Here is a 21,288-nt window from a genome sequence, read left to right on the forward strand (position 1 = left end):
TTGTCGGAATCAGGCGATTCAAGCGCCTAGATCTTCGTCTCGAAACCCTCTTTCCGTTTAACCAACTTGAACAAGCTTTTGCTACTGTAAAATCTGACTTAGGTGCAGATTAGTAAACGGATCTTGTTTCTTTCACAGTTTGAGATTCGTTGCTCTATTTGATTTGATTCTTTTCGCAAATCGGAGTTCTTAAGTTGAGCTTTCTAGTTAGATCTTCTTGTTTGAGTTTTACCTGTGTTTCTTTGCTTGATTCCTTATGTATGCTATTGTTTGTTTGTGATAGAACACCCGGAGTGCGAAGCGTGCTACTATGAATCCCTAGGTTTTGCGGATCATCAGCAAGGCAAGTAACACTTTGATCATACCCCTTTATCACCCAGTTTTTATGCATTAGTTCCAGTCCTCAAACATTGCATGGTTAGGATGTGATTAATATGTGGGTTGGGAATTAGTTGATGAGGTAGAACCTTTTGCCTTGTTATATTCAAACCCTTGGGAGTTACTTCTACGTATTGCTTATATTGCTATGCTATGTTGGTAGACGTGGTTGGGTGAGTGAAATCCATGAAAGATGTGAGATTGTTAATTAAGGGTTCAACTTAAGGTGGCAACTTGAATACACATCTGGGTGGATTGTTTGTTGGGCACCTGGAGAATCCAGTGTTGTCCTAGGATATCCCGGAGTACCCGTGTGATAATCCTATGGTCCGCCACCCAGGCTCAAAGGGTACTGAGATATTTTCATGCTAGAAACTTCCGTGTGCAGCCACAAGCTATTATGGGCTCTAGCATAGTTGAGTAAGTTGCGTGAAGCTTCCGAAGAGGTGGATCAGCAGGTAGTGGGATGTAGGTTTGGTATGGTCTGACCGGAGTAAGGAGTTAATGCTTCTAAAAAACTGTGTCTCGGTCATCCGTTTCTCAAACACCCTATAGTGCGAGAAACCAACGGAGGAGATCAGGTCTTGTGGGGAAAAGTGTGCAAACCTCTGCAGAGTGTATGAACTAATCATGGTTAGCCGTGTCCCCGATTATGGACATCTTGAGTATCTCGTACTTGGAGTATCATAAGTATCTCATCACTCTAAACTAATATTGTTGGGTTGTTAATTACTGTAATTGGGATTGAGTTGGAGGAACCTTCTCAATGATGTTTCAACTACCATGATAGTTAAATAAAATATATTCCTTTGTTGTAGGGAAAAATTGGCTTTTCGCAAAAACTATAACCATAGAGCTTTCCACCAGCCAAATATGCATGTAGTGATAGCATTATTCTGTTTTTGCTCTACTCTGTTATCTTGCCAGCATATTCCATGTGTTGACCCGTTTTCGGGCTGCAACGTATTATGTTGCAGACTTTTCAGATGAGGAGTAAGGTTCGTTAGGTCGTTGCCGTGCAGCTCAGCTATGCCGTTGGACTTGATGGACTCACTTTATCTTCCAAGCCTCCCACTGTTATCGTATTAGATGGCCTTAAGCCATATTTATTGTAATAAGTTCTCTTTTGAGACATTCGATGTAATAAGTGTGTGATTGCTACTCTGTTATAAATCCTCGAGTACTGTGTGTTTCAGCATTACCGATCCAGGGATGACACTTAAGCATAGAGACTTGGCTGTTTGAGGTCGGGTCACTACAAGATGGTATCAGAGCACATGCTGAGTGTAGGACACGACCACTAAGCTAAAGCCCTAGATCACTATTCTCTTCTCATTTCTGACTCCTCTCCATTTTCTACTCTTTAGGATGGCAGATGCAAGGAACAAGTTTGCACAACCGGATGAAGAAGCACCTTTTGGACGACACTTGAAGGAAGTCACTTGGTACCTGAACATTGGAATATCAGGCTTCACCGGGACTTACAATGCCACATTACCAGAAGAGGAGCGATGGATGATTCAAGTTCAAGTTCCAGGAAGGACATTCACGCTAGTCACTAAGCCCATAGAGTTTTCCTTCGATGCACCAACCTGGAGTCTAGGAAAGAGTATGGAAGCTCACATCACCATGGGACACATTGGAGAAGTTTATCATAAGGAGCTTAAGGATACTATCTATCAGATTTGTGGGCGCCGAGATGAGCAATGGGAGATGATCAGCACCAGGAAGGATAGATCAATTGCAGCTTTCATCCAGGAGTTAAACCAACACATTCGTCGCTAGGAGAACCAGATGTGCGCAGGCATGATAGATCTGAAGAAGGTGATGACAAGGATCACAGAACTGGAGGAAGAACTTAAGGCTACTCGTGAAGATTATGAGGAGGAAATCGTCATACTAGTGGAGAAGAATGACGATCTAGAAAGGAAGCTAGGAGTATTTCTGGGAGACCCCGCACCAGGAGGAGAAGACGAAGAACCCAAGGAGATTCGCCCGGAGGACTACATTATCATCGACGACACCGACTCGGACCCCAACAATAGCGATGATGATTATGAAGACGAAGCTGGAGTAGACATCATGGAGTCTTCAACTGAAGAATGTTTTTAGTAGACCACCACATCAGTAGTAGAATTCCACCATGTAAATAGTATAGTCCGAACACTTTTGTAACGATAGTTAGATCGATTGTATGCCCTTGCTTGATTGATTGAGTGAAATGATTGTGTTTGTCTCATGTGCATTTGGGTAGTGTTTTTCTCATTAGACCTCATTCTATTCTAATCTCTCCCCTCTAAACCCATCAGATGCCTCCGAGACGTGACCCCGGATTTACTTTCCCACCTGAGCTCACTTAGTTGATCCAGTAGCAGAATACCCTGATGTAGTTGTTAGTTCAGAACCAAGGCAACAACAACAACAACAATCCACCGCCACCGCCACCAGTTGACAACTTAGCCCGTTTCCTGAGGTTGCAGCCGCCAGTGTTTTCCAGTAGCACCGAGCCCATAGTAGAAAATGATTGGCTCCGCTGGATTGGAAGGGAGTTAATCACTGCAGGATGTACCGATGTTGATAAGGTGCGTTTTGCCGCACATCAGTTGGGTGGACCAGCAGCCTCATGGTGGGAGAATTACATAGTCACCTACCCTATAGCCACTGTTACATGGGATCAGTTTCAGCAAGCTTTCCATATAGCCCATGTCTCAACTGGAGCTCTGAGTATGAAGAAGCGTGAGTTCCGCAACTTACGACAGGGGAACCATACTGTGGCTCAGTACGCGGATGAGTTTAGCAAGTTATCTTGCTATGCCCCTGATGATGTGGCCACAGATGCCGCAAAGCAGGAGAAGTTTATGGAAGGGCTGAATGATGAGATGAGCATGCAGTTGATGGTGGCAACATTCAACAACTACCAGGAGTTGGTAGATAAGGCTCTTATGATTGAAGGGGAGCAGCAACAAATTGAGAGCTGTAAGAGGAAGTATGGACAAGGAAGGTATAATTCAGGAGCTCAGCAGAAGCCTCGCCTAACACCGAACTCAGGAGGACTTGTTCATAACCATGGGGAGCCCCAGTGCTTTTGGTCGAGAAGAAGGATAAGTCTCTAAGAATGGTTGTTGATTATCGTGCGTTAAATGAGGTGATGCTCAAGAACAAATACCCACTGCCGATGATCAATGATTTGTTCGACCAGCTGCAAGGAGCTAAGGTGTTTTCAAAGATCAACCTGCGATCTGGATATCACCAGCTGAAGATACGAGAGAAGGACATACCAAAGACAGCATTCACCACATGGTACGGGTTGTATGAATATACGGTCATGTCGTTTGGACTGACTAACGCCCCTGCCTACTTCATGAGCATGATGAACAAAGTGTTCATGGAGTATTTGGATAAGTTTGTTGTGGTGTTCATTGATGATATAATAGTATACTCGAAGAACGAGGAGGAGCATGAAGAGCATTTGCGCTTAGTTCTCGAGAAACTCAGGGAACATCAGTTGTATGCCAAGTTCAGCAAATGCGAGTTTTGGCTGAAGGAAGTTGGATTCCTTGGACATGTTATACCAGGATAAGGTGTAGTAGTAGATCCTACCAAGGTTCAGTCAGTCACTGAATGGTTGGCACCCACTTCAGTTAGCGAGATCCGCAGTTTTCTTGGACTCGCAGGATATTATCGGAGATTCATTGAGATTTTTTCCAAAATTGCGAAGCCAATGACAGAATTATTGAAGAAGGATACCAAATTCAAATGGACGGAAGAATCTGAAGCAAGTTTTCAGGAGTTAAAGAAATGTTTGACTACAGCCCCAGTGTTGATTCTGCCGGATATACATAAGGAGTTCCAAGTGTATTGCGATGCCTCTCCCCTAGGACTTGGAAGTGTGCTTATGCAGGACGGAAGAGTTGTTTCGTATGCCTCGCGACAACTGAAACTGCATGAGTTGAATTATGGCACGCATGATTTGGGGTTGGCTGCCGTAGTGCATGCGTTGAAGACCTGGAGGCATTACCTTATTGGAAATCATTGTGATGTGTACACGGATCATAAGAGTTTGAAGTACATTTTCACACAGAAGGAGCTGAACCTTAGGCAGAGGAGATGGTTGGAGCTTATAAAGGATTATGACATGAAGCTTCACTACCATCCAGGCAAGGCCAATGTCATAGCCGATGCTTTAAGCCGGAAGAGTTATGCTAATACCCTAGTGAGCACGGGATTACCGAAGGAGTTAGCAGAGGATCTTAGGGAACTTCGATTGGAGATTGTTCCTAGAGGTTTTGTTGCAACCATAGAGGTTCAGTCTCCATTGTTAGGAAAGATTCGAGAAGCTCAGAAGCAGGACAAAGATATTGCCGAGATAAAAGAGAGAATGAGCGAAGGAAAGTCCAAAGGTTTTCGTGAGGATGAGCACGACACCTTATGGTTTGAGGACCGTGTTTATGTGCCCAATAACACAGAGATCAGGAAGTTAATACTTCAGGAGGCTCATGACTCACCATACTTGATACACCTCGGAAACACCAAGATGTATTTGTATTTGAAGGAACGTTTCTGGTGGACTGGTATGAAGAAGGATATTGCCGAGTATGTAGCCATATGTGATGTATGTCAGAGAGTGAAGGCTGAGCATCAAAAGCCAGCAGGATTGTTACAGCCTATGCCGATACCCGAATGGAAGTGGGGTAAACTTGGCATGGATTTTATCACCGGATTACCCAGGACCAAATCAGGATTCGATTCTATATGGGTAGTAGTTGATCGCTTGACCAAAGTAGCTCACTTCATCCCAGTGAAAACCACCTATACAAGTGCAAAGTTGGCCAAGATATATTTGACTAGGATCGTATGTCTGCATGGAGTTCCAAGGACCATCATATCAGATAGAGGGACTCAGTTTACTTCAAAGTTTTGGCATCAGTTGCACCAAACTTTGGGGACAAGGCTGGAATTCAGTACAGCTTTTCACCCGCAGACAGATGGACACACCGAGAGAGTCAACCAGATTCTAGAGGATATGTTGAGGTCTTGTGTGCTAGATTATGGATCTAGTTGTGATGACAATTTGCCCTACGTGGAGTTCTCATACAACAACAACTACCAAGCCAGTTTGAAGATGGCACCGTTCGAAGCCTTGTACGGACAAAGGTGCAGAACACCGTTGATGTGGGATGAAGTCGGAGACCGACAATTGTTTGGACCAGATTTGATCAAAGAGTCTGAAGAGAAGGTTAAGTTGATTCGAGATAGACTGAAGATAGCTCAGTCCAGGTAGAAGAGTTATGCAGATTTGAAACGCAAGGAAATAACCTATGAAATTGGAGATAGAGCATATCTACGAGTGTCACCCTTGCGAGGAGTGAAATGTTTTGGAGTTAAGGGAAAGCTAGCCCCGAGATTTGTAGGGCCGTATCGAATTTTGGAACGTATGGGAGAAGTTTCCTACAAGTTGGAGTTACCTGAAGGACTGTCAGGAGTTCATGATGTATTTCATGTTTCACAGCTGAAGAAGTGTCATGCTGAGATGGCCGATATACCGTTAAGAGATACAGTACCCTTGGATGCGATTCAGTTGGACAGTGATTTGACCTATGAGGAGAAGCCAGTCAGGATTCTCGAATTTGCCAGCCGAGTCACCTGCAGCAAGGTTATCAAGTTTTGCAAAGTTCAGTGGAGCCACCATACCGAGGATGAAGCCACCTGGGAACGAGAGGATGATCTTCGCAAAGACCACCCACACATATTCTCTAGCCAACCCGAATCTCGAGGGCGAGATTCATCTTAAGTGGGTAGGTTTGTAACATCCCAAATTTTCAATTTGGAATGTTATACATAGATCATTCATGCATATCATATTTTATTGCACTTCGTTTCGCGAATCCTTGAAATCTTAAGCAACTCAAGGACCCTCGGAGAGAGTTGGGGATTTCCCTGTTTTCGTATTTGAGTTCTATCAAATATTGAAACGAGGATTTTTGGTTTTAATTATTTTTCTCTCCGAAAATATTCCATATTAAAATAAATGAGAGGAGATAATATGACTTCTCCAAAATAAATGAAATATTGGAGGAAAAAGTTTAAAATCAAATATTTGATTTTTTATCCGGAGTTTATTGCTATTTTATTTGAATTAGAAAAATTGCATATTTTTCAAAGTTGCATTTTAGGGCCAAGAAAATGTTCCATCTTGTTCTAAATATTTTATTTAGGCGGCGAAAATTTGTTTTGGAATTTTTAGTTTTTTTATTTTATTTTCTAGGATTTTTGTAGTTTCGGCGGAATTTTATTTAAAAAACACGCAGTGGCTAACTGGGCTGAAGCCCAGCTACCGATCCACTCCCCGCGCCGTCGTCTCCTAGCGGGAGACCGCCACCGCGACGCCCAAACCGGAGTCCGGCCGGGACTCCGCTTCCCCGCGCCGTGCCCCCTCTCCCTAGCCGCGCCGCCCCCGCCTCCTTATAAGTAGCCACCCCCGCCACCTAGAGCCGCCACCCCGCCGCCCGCAACCACCGCCGCCGCCGCTTGCCCGCGCCGCCGCGCCCCCTCCGCCCGTCACTGGAGCCGCCGCCGTCGCCCTTTACCCGCACCGCCGTCGCCCCGCACTGCCCTGCGGTCCGCCGGAGCAGCCACGCCACGCCGGACTTCGCCAGAGGTAGAACCGTTCGTTTTTTTCAAAAAAACCGGTTCGTTTTTTTCTAGAAACCCTAGTTTTTTTGGATAGATCGGTTCACCGGTTTTTCGCGGTTTAGTTACTTTGCGGACGTTTGTCCGTACGTTCGTTTTAACTAACGGGGTTTACTCATTAGTAACAGACAACGAACGCTCGTTCGTTAGCCTGTTCGTCAGTTTTCTTTTTCTCGGATTTTCCGCGATTATTTTCAATCGCGATTTCTGATCCGATTTTTTTAGCTTATCTTTTCGCTCGTTTGTCGGAATCATGCGATTCAAGCGCCTAGATCTTCGTCTCGAAAGCCTCTTTCCATTTAACCAACTTGAACAAGCTTTTGCTACTGTAAAATCTGACCTAGGTCCAGATTAGTAAACAGATCTTGTTTCTTTCGCAGTTTGAGATTTGTTGCTCCGTTTGATTTGATTCTTTTCGCAAACAGGAGTTCTTAAGTTGAGCTTTCTGGTTAGATCTTCTTGTTTGAGTTTTACCCATGTTTCTTTGCTTGATTGCTTATGTATGCTATTGTTTGTTTGCGATAGAACACCCGGAGTGCGAAGCGTGCTACTACGAATCCCTAGGTTTTGCGGATCATCAACAAGGCAAGTAACACTTTGATCATACCCCTTTATCACCCACTTTTTATGCATTAGTTCCAATCATCAAACATTGCATGGTTAGGATGTGATTAATATGTGGGTTGGGAAGTAGTTGATGAGGTAGAACCTATTGCCCTGTTATATTCAAACCGTTGGGAGTTACTTCTACGTATTTCTTATATTGCTGTGCTATGCTCATAGACGTGGTTCGGTGAGTGAAATCCATGACAGATGTGAGATTGTTAATTAAGGGTTCAACTTAAGGTGGCAACTTGAATACACATCTGGGTGGATTGTTTGTTGGGCACCTGGAGAATCCATTGTTGTCCTAGGATATCCCGGAGTACCCGTGTGATAATCCTATGGTCTGCCACCCAGGCTCAAAGGGAACTGAGATATTTTCATGCTAGAAACTTCCGTGTGCGGCCACAAGCAATTATGGGCTCTAGCATAGTTGAGTAAGTTGCATGAAACTTCCGAAGAGGTGGATCAGCAGGTAGTGGGATGTAGGTTTGGTATGGTCTGTCCGGGGTAAGGAGTTAATGCTTCTGAAAAACTGTGTCTCGGTCATCCGTTTCTCAAACACCCTGTAGTGCGAGAAATCCAACGGAGGAGATCGGGTCTTGTGGGGAAAAGTGCGCAAACCTCTGCAGAGTGTATAAACTAATCATGGTTAGCCGTGTCCCCGGTTATGGACATCTTGAGTATCTAGTACTTGGAGTAACATAAGTATCTCATCACTCTAAACTAATATTGTTGTGTTCTTAATTACTTTAATTGGGATTGAGTTCGAGGAACCTTCTCAATGATGTTTCAACTACCATGATAGTTAAATAAAATCTATTCCATTATTGTAGGAAAAAATGGCTTTTCGCAAAAACTATAACCATAGAGCTTTCCACCAGCCAAATATGCATGTAATGATAGCATTATTCTGTTTTTGCTCTACTGTGTTATCTTGCCAGCATATTCCATGTGCTGACCCGTTTTCGGGCTGCAACGTATTATGTTGCAGACATTTCAGACGGGGAGTATGGTTCGTTAGGTCATTGCCGTGCAGCTCAGCTATGCCGTTGGAGTTGATGGACTCACTTTATCTTCCAAGCCTTCCGCTGGTATCGTATTAAATGGCCTTAAGCCATATTTATTGTAATAAGTTCTCTTTTGAGACATTCGATGTAATAAGTGTGTGATTGCTACTCTGTTATAAATCCTCGAGTACTGTGTGTGTCAGCATTATCGATCCAGGGATGACACTGAAGCACAGATACTTGACCGTTTGAGGTCGGGTCGCTACAGGTGCCCTCCTCCATAGTTTACTCCTCCAGTGATATTGTCGTAGTGCTTAGGCGGAGCCCTGCGCAGATCACATCACCATCACCATCACCACGCCATCGTGCTGACAAAACTCTCCCTCGAACGCTAGTGACAAAGTTCTCTAGTCACTATCACCAAGTTACTAGAACTTCGTGATGAACTATAATAAGCAAGGGATGACGAAAATGATTCCCAAGCTATCCGCGATGCTGAAATTAGCGAAAGTAGAAATCAAGAAAGAGCATCAAGTGTTGATGGTTAAAAAGACCACTAGTTTCAAGAAAAAGGGCAAGGGAAAGATGGGGAACTTCAAGAAGAATGGCAAGCAAGTTGCCACTCCCGTGAAGAAGCCCAAAGCTGGACCTAAACCTGAAACTGAGTGCTTCTACTGCAAACAAAATGGTCACTGGAAGCGGAACTGCCCCAAATGCTTGTCGGATAAGAAGGATGGCAAAGTGAACATAGGTATATTTGATATACATGTTATTGATGTGTACTTTACTAGTGTTCACAGTAGCCCCTGGGTATTTGATACCAGTTCAGTTGCTAAGATTACTAACTCGAAACAGGAGCTACAAAATGAATAGAGACTAGTTGAGGGTGAAGTGATGATGTGTGTTAGAAGTGATTCCAAGATTGATAAGATCACCTTCGCATACTCCCTCTACCTTCAGGATTAGTATTGGACCTAAATAAATGTTATTTGGTGTTTGCATTGAGCATGAATATGATTGGATCATGTTTATTGCGATACGGTTATTCATTCAAGTCAGAGAATAATTGTTGTTATGTTTACATGAATAAAACCTTCTATGGTCTTACATCCAATGTAAATGGTTTACTAAATCTCGATCGCAGTGATACACATATTCATAATATTGATGCCAAAATATGCAAAGTTAATAATGATAGTGCAACATGTTTGTGGCACTGCCGTTTAGGTCATATTAGTGTAAAACGCCTGAAGAAACTCCATTCAGATGGACTTTTGGAATCACTTGATTATGAATCATTTGATACTTGTGAACCATACCTCATGGGCAAGATGGCTAAAACTCTGTTCTCCGGAACAATGGAGCGAGCCAATGACTTATTGGAAATAATACATACCGATGTATGCAGTCCAATGAGTGTTGAGGCTTGCGGCGGGTATCGTTATTTTCCGACCTTCATAGATGATTTGAGCAGATATGAGTATATCTACTTAATGAAACACAAGTCTGAAACGTTTGAAAAGTTCAAAGAATTTCAGAGTGAAGTGGAGAATCATCGTAATAAGAAAATAAAGTTTCTACGTTCTGATCGCGGAGGCGAATATTTGAGTTACGAGTTTGGCCTTCATTTAAAACAAATAGTTTCACAACTCATGCCACCTGGAACACCACAGCGTAATGGTGTGTCCGAACGTCGTAACGTACTTTATTAGATATGGTGCGATCTATGATGTCTCTTACCACTATCGTTTTGGGGTTATGCATTAGAGACAGCTGCATTCACCTTAAATAGGGCACCATCTAAATTTGTTGAGACGACACCGTATGAACTAAGGTGTGGCAAGAGGGAAAATTTTGTTTTTGACACTCTAGATTTTGCCAATTTTTCATATACCACTCTAGATTTTGACATTTCAGTTTTGCCACTCTTAGCTTTTGACAATTATCACAATTGACATTCCATGGCAAATCCAAAATAAATTAGAGTGGCAATTGTGATACATTGTCAAAAGCTAGAGTGGCAAAAGTGAAACAAAATTATTTTGCTTTTGCCACATAATGGCATTTGTGATATTTATCAAAAGCTAAGAGTGGAAATACTGAAATGTCAAAATCTAGAGTGGCATAAGGAAAATCGGCAAAACCTAGAGTGGCAAAAACAAAATTTTCCTTGGCAAGAAACCTAAGCTGTCATTCTTAAAGTTTGGGGTTGCGATGCTTATGACAAAGGAAATGATGTACGATGTCATTGCGGTTTGACCGATAAAGATCTTCATAGAATATATAGGAACCAATATGAGCATCCAGGTTCTGCTGTTGTTATTGATCGACGATGTGTCTCGGTCATGTCTACATAGTTCTTGAACCCGTAGGGTCCGCACGCTTAACGTTCTATGACGATTTGTATTATGAGTTATGTGTTTTGGTGACCGAATATTGTTCGGAGTCCTAGATGAGATCACTGACATGACAAGGAGTCTCGAAATGGTTTAGAGGTAAAGATTGGTATATTGGACGATCATATTCGGACACCGGAATGGTTCCAGAGTGTTTCGGGTATTTATCAGAGTACCAGGAGGTTACGGGAACCCCACGGAGGTAATATGGGCCAACATGGGCCATAGGGGAGAGAGAGGGAAGCCCACAAGGGGTGGCGCATGCCTCCTCCATGGGCAGTCCGAATTGGACAAGGGGAAGGGGGCGCGGCCCCCCTTTCCTTCTCCCTCTCCCTCTCCTTCCCCCTTTCCTCTTCCGGAAGAAGGAAGGGGGCCCGACTTGGACTAGGAGTCCTAGTTGGTCCCCCCCATGACGCGCCCCTTGGGCCGGCCTCCTCCCCTCCTCCTTTATATACGGGGGCAGGGGGCACCCGAAAGCACATCAATTGTTCTCTTAGCCGTGTGCAGTGACCCCCTCCATAGTTTACTCCTCCGGTCATATTATCGTAGTGCTTAGGCGAAGCCCTGCATGGATCACATCACCATCACCGTCACCACGTCGTCGTGCTGACGAAACTCTCCCTCGACACTTTTCTGGATCAAGAGTTCTAGGGACGTCATTGAGCTGAACGTGTGCAGAACTCGGAGGTGTCGTACGTTCGGTGCTTGATCAGTTGGATCGCAAAGATGTTCGACTACATCAACCGAGTTAAGCTAACGCTTCCGCTTTCGGTCTACGAGGGTACATGGACACAATCTCCCCCTCTCGTTGCCATGCATCTCCTAGATAGATCTTGCGTGATTGTAGGAAATTTTTGAAATTGCATGCTACATTCCCCAACGGGATATAGGTTTTTGTAATATGAAAATATAAAAACAGTAAGGTAACTAGTAGCAAAAGTGAGCGAAAACGGTATTGCAATGCTTGGAAACAAGGCCTAGGGTTCATACTTTCACTAGTGTAAGTTCTCTCAACAATGATAATATAACTAGATCATATAAAAATCCCTCAACGTGCAACAATGAGTCACTCCAAAGTCACTAATAGCGAAGAACAAACAAAGAGATTATTGTAGGGTACGAAACCACCTCAAAGTTATTCTTTCTGATTGATCTATTGGGTTATTCCTATAAGTGTCACAAACATCCCTAGAGCTCATACTAAAATAACACCTTAAGACACACATCAACCAAACCCCTAATGTCACCTAGATACTCCAATGTCACCACAAGTATCCGCGGGTTTGATTATACGATATGCATCACACAATCTTAGATTCATCTATTCGAACCAACACAAAGAACTTCAAAGAGTGCCCCAAAGTTTCTACTGGAAAGTCAAGATGAAAACGTGTGCCAACCCCTATGCAAGTTCTCAAGGTCACAGAACCCGCAAGTTGATCACCAAAACATACATCAAGTAGATCACGTGAATATCCCATTGTCACCATAGATAAACACATGCAAGACATACATCAAGTGTTCTCAAATCCTTAAAGACTCAATCCGATAAGATAACTTCAAAGGGAAAACTCAATCCATTAAAAGAAGGTAGAGGGGGAGAAACATCATAAGATCCAACTATAATAGCAAAGCTTGTGATACATCAAGATCGTGCCATATCAAGAACACAAGAGAGAGAGACATATCAAACACATAGCTATTGGTACATATCCTCAGCCCCGAGGGTGAACTACTCCCTCCTCGCCATGGAGAGCACCGGGATGATGAAGATGGACACCGGTGATGATTCCCCCCTCCGGCAGGGTGCCGAAACAGGGTCTAGATCGGTTTTTGGTGGTTATAGAGGCTTGCGGCTATGGAACTCCCGATCTAGGTTTATTTCTGGAGGTTTCTATATTTATAGGAATTTTTGGCGTCAAGAACAAGTAAGGGGGGGGGTCCATGAGTCAACCACAAGGTCGGAGGGTGTCGGTGTCAAAACCGACAGATCTCGGGGTAGGGGGTCCCGAGCTGTGGATTCTCAGATCAATGGTAACAAGAACGAAGGAGACAATGTTTTACCCAGGTTCGGGCCCTCTTGATGGAGGTAAAACCCTACGTCCTGCTCTTGTCTATATTGATGGAGTATCAAGTACATAGTTGATCTACCTCGAGATCATATATTGTGGTCTAAAACTTGAGGGTATGATGAATAATGTCATAATGATCTAGCATATCCCTATCGACTAGCCTGGCCTCGGCTTATATAATGTACCAGAGGCCTAGGATAACAAGAGTCCTAGCGAATACGTCAGTGGAGAGGAGTCCTTATCTTGATCACCAAATCTTGTGGAATCTTCCTCATGTATACATAGGCTGTCCGAACTGGCCCATGAGTAAACGACCATGGGGGTCCTCGGCCCAATCCAACTGATCGGGATATGACATGGTGAGTACCCCCTGGTCCAGGACACCATCAGTAGCCCCCTAAACCGGTCTTCAAGTTGGGGACGCTCCTCGGTTCTTCCGAAGTGTTCTTCGTCTTCAGTCGTCGGTCTTGAAAACTGGTTCAACAAATCTTCCCATCTTCTATCTTGAGGATTGCCGAGCTAAATCCGAAGATCTCACACGTCGGGTATCTGAGGAGCCCTTTAAGTCTTCGGCCTTTATCAATGCCTTGTTATTTTTATGCCACACCTCGGGTTTGAAGTGTTCGTCGTGCGGCAGTGTCCTCTTGCATCCAAGCTCCAACACCGGACTGCATTCAAGGTATCTTTTGCAGTCGAGCACCAACGCCGGACCGCTTCCGAGCTCCAACGCCGAAATGTATCCGAGCTCCAATGCCGAACTATGTCCAAGCTCCAACGCCGGACTGTATCCGAGCTCTGACACGTCTCCAACGTATCTATAATTTTTGATTGCTCCATGCTATATTATCTTTTGTTTTGGACATTATTGGGCTTTATTATTCACTTTTATATTATTTTTGGGACTAACCTATTAACCGGAGGCCCAGCCCAGAATTCCTGTTTTTTTGCCTATTTTAGGGTTTTGAAGAAAAGGAATATCAAATGGAGTCCAAATGGAATGAAACCTTCGGGAACGTGATTTTTGGAACGAACAAGATCCAGGAGACTTGGACCCTACATCAAGCAACCAACAGGGAGGCCACGAGGTAGGGGGCGTGCCCAGCCCCACCAGGCACGCTCTCCACCCTCGTGGGCCCCTGTTGCTCCATCGACGTACTCCTTCCTCCTATATATACCTATGTACCCCCAAACGATCAGATACGGAGCCAAAACCCTAATTCCACCGCCGTAACTTTCTATATCCACGAGATCCCATTTTGGGGCCTGTTCCGGAGCTCCACCGGAGGGGGCATCGATCACGGAGGGCTTCTACATCAACACCATAGCCCCTCCGATGAAGTGTGAGTAGTTTACCTCAGACCTACGGGTCCATAGTTAGTAGCTAGATGGCTTTTTCTCTCTTTTTGGATCTCAACACAATGTTCTCCCCCTCTCTTGTGGAGAACTATTCGATGTAATCTTCTTTTTGCGGTGTGTTTGTTGAGACCGATGAATTGTGGGTTTATGATCAAGTCTATCTATGAACAATATTTGAATCTTCTCTGAATTCTATTATGTATGATTGGTTATCTTTGCAAGTCTCTTCGAATTATCAGTTTGGTTTGTCCTACTAGATTGATCTTTCTTGCAATGGGAGAAGTGCCTAGCTTTGGGTTCAATCTTGCGGTGTCCTTTCCCAGTGACAGTAGGGGCAGCAAGGGACGTATTGTATTGTTGCCATCGAGGATAACAAGATGGGGTTTTCTTCATATTGCATGAGTCGATCCCTCTACATCATGTCATCTTGGTTAAAGCGTTACTCTGTTTTTAACTTAATACTCTAGATGCATGCTGGATAGCGGTGGATGAGTGGAGTAATAGTAGTAGATGCAGGCAGGAGTCGGTCTACTTGTCTCGGACAAGATGCCTATATACATGATCATACCTAGATATTCTCATAACTATGCTCAATTCTGTCAATTGCTCAACAATAATTTGTTCACCCACCGTAGAATACTTATGCTCTTGAGAGGAGCCACTAGTGAAACCTATGGCCCCGGGTCTATCTTTATCATATTGATCTCCTACTACTTAGTTATTTCCTTTCTATTTCATTTGCCTTTATTTTACTTTGCATCTTTTATCGTAAAAATACCAAAAATATTATCTTATCATATCTATCAGATCTCACTCTCGTAAGTGGTCTTATAGGGATTGACAACCCCTATTTGTGTTGGTTGCGAGGATTTATTTGTTTTGTGCAGGTACGAGGGACTCGCGCGTAGCCTCCGACTGGATTGATACCTTGGTTCTCAAAAACTGAGGGAAATACTTACGCTACTTTGCTGCGTCATCCCTTCCTCTTCGGGGAAAACCAATGCAGTGCTCAAGAGGTAGCAAGAAGGATTTCTGGCGCCGTTGCCGGGGAGGTCTACGCAAAAGTCAACATACCAAGTACCCATCACATACCCTTATCTCCTGCATTACATTATTTGCCATTTGCCTCTCGTTTTCCTCTCCCCCACTTCACCCTTGCCGTTTTATTTGTCCTCTCTCTATCCTCCCTCTCTTTCTCTATTTGCCCCTTTTTGCCTGCTTGCTTTTTGTTTGCTTGTGTGTTAGTTTGTTTGCTTGTCGTTATGGCTAGTCCTTTACCTTCTACCTCTATGTCTGAAATGATAATAATTCTGATACTCCTACTAAAGAACCCACAATCTCACACACAAAAAGATTCCGTGTTGGTAGTGGTAATATTATTGGAAAAGGAGTTATTCAAGATTTCTTTACTTGTGACGGTGCTTTACCCTCTATGGGTAGTTCTATCCTTCATAGAACTAGTAGTCTTGCAGACGCCATTGCCATGCTTGTAGTTGAACTTGAAAGACAATTCATGCACATGCATCCTTCCATACAAAGGATTTTTCTGGAATTTTCTAATATTGAGCATTCTTCTGTTAAGCGTGCCGCTACTATATTTTTGGCTCATGAGTTTAGATTCATAATAAAAGAGGCCAAAGAAATCTTTGCACATTATCGGGTGAACGCTTGCCGTCCTCCCATAGAGGCTATCCTCTTTGATCAAGAAGAAATACTGCGTTTTCAATCTCTAGACCATGTTGCTTTCAATGAAAACCTTAGAAAAAGGGTTCCTACCAATGTTTTAGTTGACAGAATCTCTGAACTTAATGATGATTTGGCTATTCGAAATAATGAACTAGGATATTCTCTTGAATATATGCTCACAAAGTTCTGTCAAAAGAATGCTTATAGTGATGAATTGGTTGTACAATATGAAGGACCAAAGGAGGAACCTATACCTCCCAAGGTTGATCTTGGGGAATTTTGTCGCATTAAATTTATCCCTTTTTATTAATTTTTCTTGCCTCAAAGGAAACTTGCCACCAAACGTAGAGAATATGAGATGAGTTTTAATAATCTATCTTACTATTATGGCAATGCCTAGATCTATTCTTGCTTGTTATGCCTAGCTAGGGGCGTTAAACGATAGCGCTTGTTGGGAGGCAACCCAATTTTATTTTTATTCCTTGCTTTTTGCTCCTGTTTAGTAATAAATAAATAATTTATCTAGCCTCTGTTTTGGTTGTCTTTTTTTGTGTTTAATTAGTGTTTGTGCCAAGTAGAACCGTTGGGAAGACTTGGGGAAAGTCTTGTTGAACTTGCTGTAAAAAACAGAAACTTTAGAGCTCACGAGAACTACTGCCATTTTTATTTAGAAAGTGATATTTAGTTAATTATTTTTTCAGATGATTAATAGATAAAATCCTCACGTCTGGAAATTTATTTTAGAATTTTTGGGGTTTCAGATCTTGCGCTAGCTACATATTACTACAGACTGTTCTGTTTTTGACAGATTCTGTTTTTCGTGTGTTGTTTGCTTATTTTGATGAATCTATGGCTAGTAAAATAGTTTATAAACCATAGAGAATTTGGAATACAGTAGGTATAACACCAATATAAATAAGGAATGAGTTCATTACAGTACCTTGAAGTGGTCTTTTATTTTCTTTCGCTAACGGAGCTCACGAGATTTTCTACTTTAAGTTTTGTGTTGTGAAGTTTTCAAGTTTTGGGTAAAGATTTGATGGATTATGGAACAAGGAGCGGCAAGAGCCTAAGCTTGGGTATGACCATGGCAGCCCCAAGATAATCTAAGGACACCTAAAAGCCAAAGCTTGGGGATGCCCCGGAAGGCATCCCCTCTTTCGTCTACTTCTATCGATAACATTACTTGGAGCTATATTTTTATTGGCCACATGATATGTGTTTTGCTTGGAGAGTCTTGTATTATTTGAGTCTTTGCTTGTTAGTTTACCACAATCATCCTTGTTGTACACGCATTTTGAGAGAGCCATACATGATTTGGAATTTGTTAGAATACTCTATGTGTGCCGGGGTACTGACCCACGAGCACCTATGGGACCGGCGGACCGGGTCCCTTTCGGTTCGGCGGGGGCGAGGGTCGCACGAAGAGCGGATCGAGGCAGAGCACACGAGCGGTTTACCCAGGTTCGGGCCGCACGGATGCGTAAAACCCTACTCCTGCTTTGTGGTTTGTATTGAGTTCTTGCTCGGGAGCGCGGAGTGCTACAGTACAACCCAGCAGCTAACGAGACCGAGCCTGAGAGTTCCTCCTTTCCCCTGACCCCCCTCTACATTGCGCATGGGCCTCCTTTTATATGCTCAAGGGGTCACTGACAGGTGGCAACGTAGACAAGGGTAAAAATGGAAAGGTGCTGCGGTTGGTACAGCTACCTGCTACAGTGTATCATACCTAACCCTGACGGCAGGGGACAAGGGTATTAAATGCCCGTCTGTGTCGCCTAAATAGTGCAAAAGGGACCGTCAGGGATGCCACCGCTCGCCATGATGGCAATCTTGTCAGTGCCGCTTGCCACCGTGCACCGCTGGCTGCACAGCCTCCCACCACGTACGCCTGGAAGGGTCCCAGAGCGACACGTTGGTGGATGTGCTGGAGCGCGGACGCAGAGTGGTGGCTTGCCACGGCAAGCGCCTTGCCGCGGTCGTTGTCTTGTCGCGTCCGGGAGCTTGTCGCTCACCGGGCCTTGCCGGGACGCGTGGCGCGTCGCGGCAAGTTCCTTGAGATGCCTTGGTTGGCCATCCCGGCAAGCTCCTCCTGCCGGGGTCTTGTCTCCTTGGCTTTGATATGCCTTGGTTGGCCTTCCCGGCAAGCTCCTCTTGCCGGGGTCTTGTCTCCCTGAATGGCTCCAGGGGAACCACGGAGGACCTTGGCAGTCACCCGGCAAGCCTTGCCGCGGGATGCTGCGACTGCCCGTGCACAAGTTCGGGATACTAGGGTACCCCTACTCTAGTACACCGACAGGAGCCCCCGGGCCTGGGCCATACACGATGCCGTGCACTGTTGGGCCAGGCCCAAAACAGGGCACGGGCACGCGCGGCCTGGGTTATGCAGTATCTCTCTCCGTATCCACCGCGCCCTCCCCGAACGGCACGCGTTGAATGCGGCGTCGTGGGAGAGATCGTGGGTGGTTTCTTTATTCGGAAATGCGGAACGTCCGCCCCCTCCCTCCTTATAAGCAAGGGAAACAGGGGCAGTTCGCCCATTCGCCGGTTGCTACTCCAATCTTGGAAGCCTCCGCCGCTCCCTCATCTTCCCAAAGCTGAAAGAGAGCAGCGCCCCGCCCCCCATCGCCACTAGCACCACCAACGCCGCCGACCTCCTCCACCACTTCCGCCATGGCTCCGAGAGCCGACAAGGGGAAGGTTGTGAAGTCGACCGAGGCGCAGCGGCTTGCGGCACTGCGAAAGGAGCGGGCAGTCTTCCCCCCTAAGCTCGCCGCGAGGGAGCTGAGGGAGAATTACTACCTCTTCTGGTCGACGGAGACGCGAGCGCATCCGTGCACGAAGGTACTTCCAGCCGCCGCTTGGAAAATGGCTCCAAACGGATATCCTTTCTTCGCCTTGTTCTTCTACTGCGGGCTCTGCCCGCCCTTCTCTGAGTTTTTCTGCGATATCATGAACACCTACGGATTCCACCTCCTTGACTTCACCCCCAATGCCGTTCTGACCATGGCAGTTTTCGCACATCTCTGCGAAAACTTTGTCGGAGTCCATCCCAATGTAGCCCTTTTTCGCCACTTCTTTATGCCCCGAGTAGAGAGAGGAGAACCTTTATCCGGCGGAATCGCCTGGATCTCGAGGGCCGGCAAGAAGGACACTTATCTAGAGGGAGAGTTCCGCGGCAAGTGGGAGGAATGGAGAGCAGACTGGTGCTGGATTGTCGAGGAGAACCCGCAGCCGTTTACCGCCCGGCGCCAAGACCCAGTAGCATGCGGCAGCGATTGGAGTGACGTGGCCCCGGAAGATGATAGGATCAAGATTGCCGTCACCCAGATCCTATGCCTCAGGCTTGCCGGGCTCACCGTAGGCGCTGTTGGCGCGGATTTTCTTCGCCGCCGCATCGCCCCCCTGTAGGAACGGGGGAGACCCACCTGGGAATTCAAGAATGCGGCGGATATCATGAGGCTGCGTCCGGGCCTCAACTTCAACTTCACTGTTTTGGAGCTCAACGCGATGCTCCAGGAGCTGTTCAAGTACGACCCTCAACATCCTGAAGTGTTCAGGTTGCCGCAGGGTGTCGTTCCGCTGTGCAACAACTCCGCGCTCGACCGCATCCGTGCAATGATGCCGCAGTGCGATTCGCATGGAATTGTCCCAACTTGGCAAGAGCCTGCAGACGACGTCGTGCAGCAGTTCTTTGACGGCTTGGTAGAAGTGCCGGTCTGCTCTGATGAAAAGGATAGGCTCACCCGCTACACCACCGATGCGGAGATGACACGCATCGCCACCAGGCTGGAAGAGGCGGCGGCAGCCGCAGCCGCGGGCGAATTTGGGTTCACCGTAGAGGAGGCAGATGCAGCAGAGGCGGCAAGCCATGCCGAGCGAGGGGAGCCCGCCGGCGAGAAAGTGCTTGCCGGGCATAACGCCGAGTCGAGCGAGCCTGCCAAGGATACGAGCGGCTCGCTGGAGATCAACTCCTCTTCCTCCTCATCTTCAGGCAGCTCGCCGCAAGCAGAGCCTCCATCTCCACCAAGAAGGCGTCTCCGCAAGGCCGAGGACGTAGCGGGGCGGCAGGCGAGTGAACAGTCGCCGCGCTGCGTGACACGCTCCACCGCGGCAAGCACTGTTGCTGCGGGAGCACCTCATGCTGCTGCGGCAACTGGAGCGGGGTCGTCTCAGGCCACTGCCACCGTTCCCGCCAAGCGGCCAAGGGAAACTACTCCTCCGCCTCCTCGCACTGGACGTGGGCCGGACTTCGACTTCTCCGCGTTCAGCTCCGACGAGGAAGAAGAAGAGTAAGATTCTCTTGTTGTACTTGTAGTTCTTCAATTCTTGCTGTTTTTTCTTGTATCTCATTTGCTTTACTCTGAACTTATTCCTTTTTAGGACTCTGGCCCAGAGAGCAGCGAAGAGAGCCAAGGTCCCGGTGATTGTCATCGAGGACGAACCCACCGCGACAGCAGGAGGTGCGCCTGAGACCACCTTGCCGGACCCGGCAGTTGTTCTCCAGAGCAGCCCCCAGCGTAAGTATATGGTTCGCTTTCTGCTGTTGGGCGCACATGGATACTCTTTCTTTGCTGACATCTGACTGTTGGTTTGTGTAGGCGCAGAGGAGCCCCACCAGGAGTGCCCGGAGACCGCCCCTGAAATGCCAAGGGAGAGTCCTCCGGCAAGTGAGAGTTCTCCGGCAAGGGACAACACCAGCTTTCCCCCGGCGACGGAGACTACGACTGCTGAACCCAGTAGAGGTAATCTTCTCTTCAAAGCTTCCCTTGGGTTCTTCTTCTTGTGTGGTATTTGCTTGACTTTTCTCGCTTTTCGGCCATCAGATCCATCTGCTGCGGAGCCGATGGAGACCGAGGTTGCTGCCGACGACGCCGCTGCCACTGAAGAAGCAGCCAGCGCTGTTGATCCCGCCGGCGACGAGGCTGCCAAAGCTGCCGCCGCAGCAACTGGCAAGGGGTCTGGCGATCGTACTGACGGCCCTGAGGCCGCAGGAGCGCCAGGCGCTACGTCGACCGCCGACCTGTCCGCCGCTACCGCAGTGCCAGGCTCCGAAGAGCCCCAGCCAAGCGTCTACTTGAAGGCCGGCGATGGCGT

This window comes from Triticum urartu, chromosome 5A, assembly GCF_056163025.1.
Source record: "Triticum urartu cultivar PI428250 chromosome 5A, HENAU_Tu73, whole genome shotgun sequence".
NCBI lineage: Eukaryota > Viridiplantae > Streptophyta > Magnoliopsida > Poales > Poaceae > Triticum > Triticum urartu.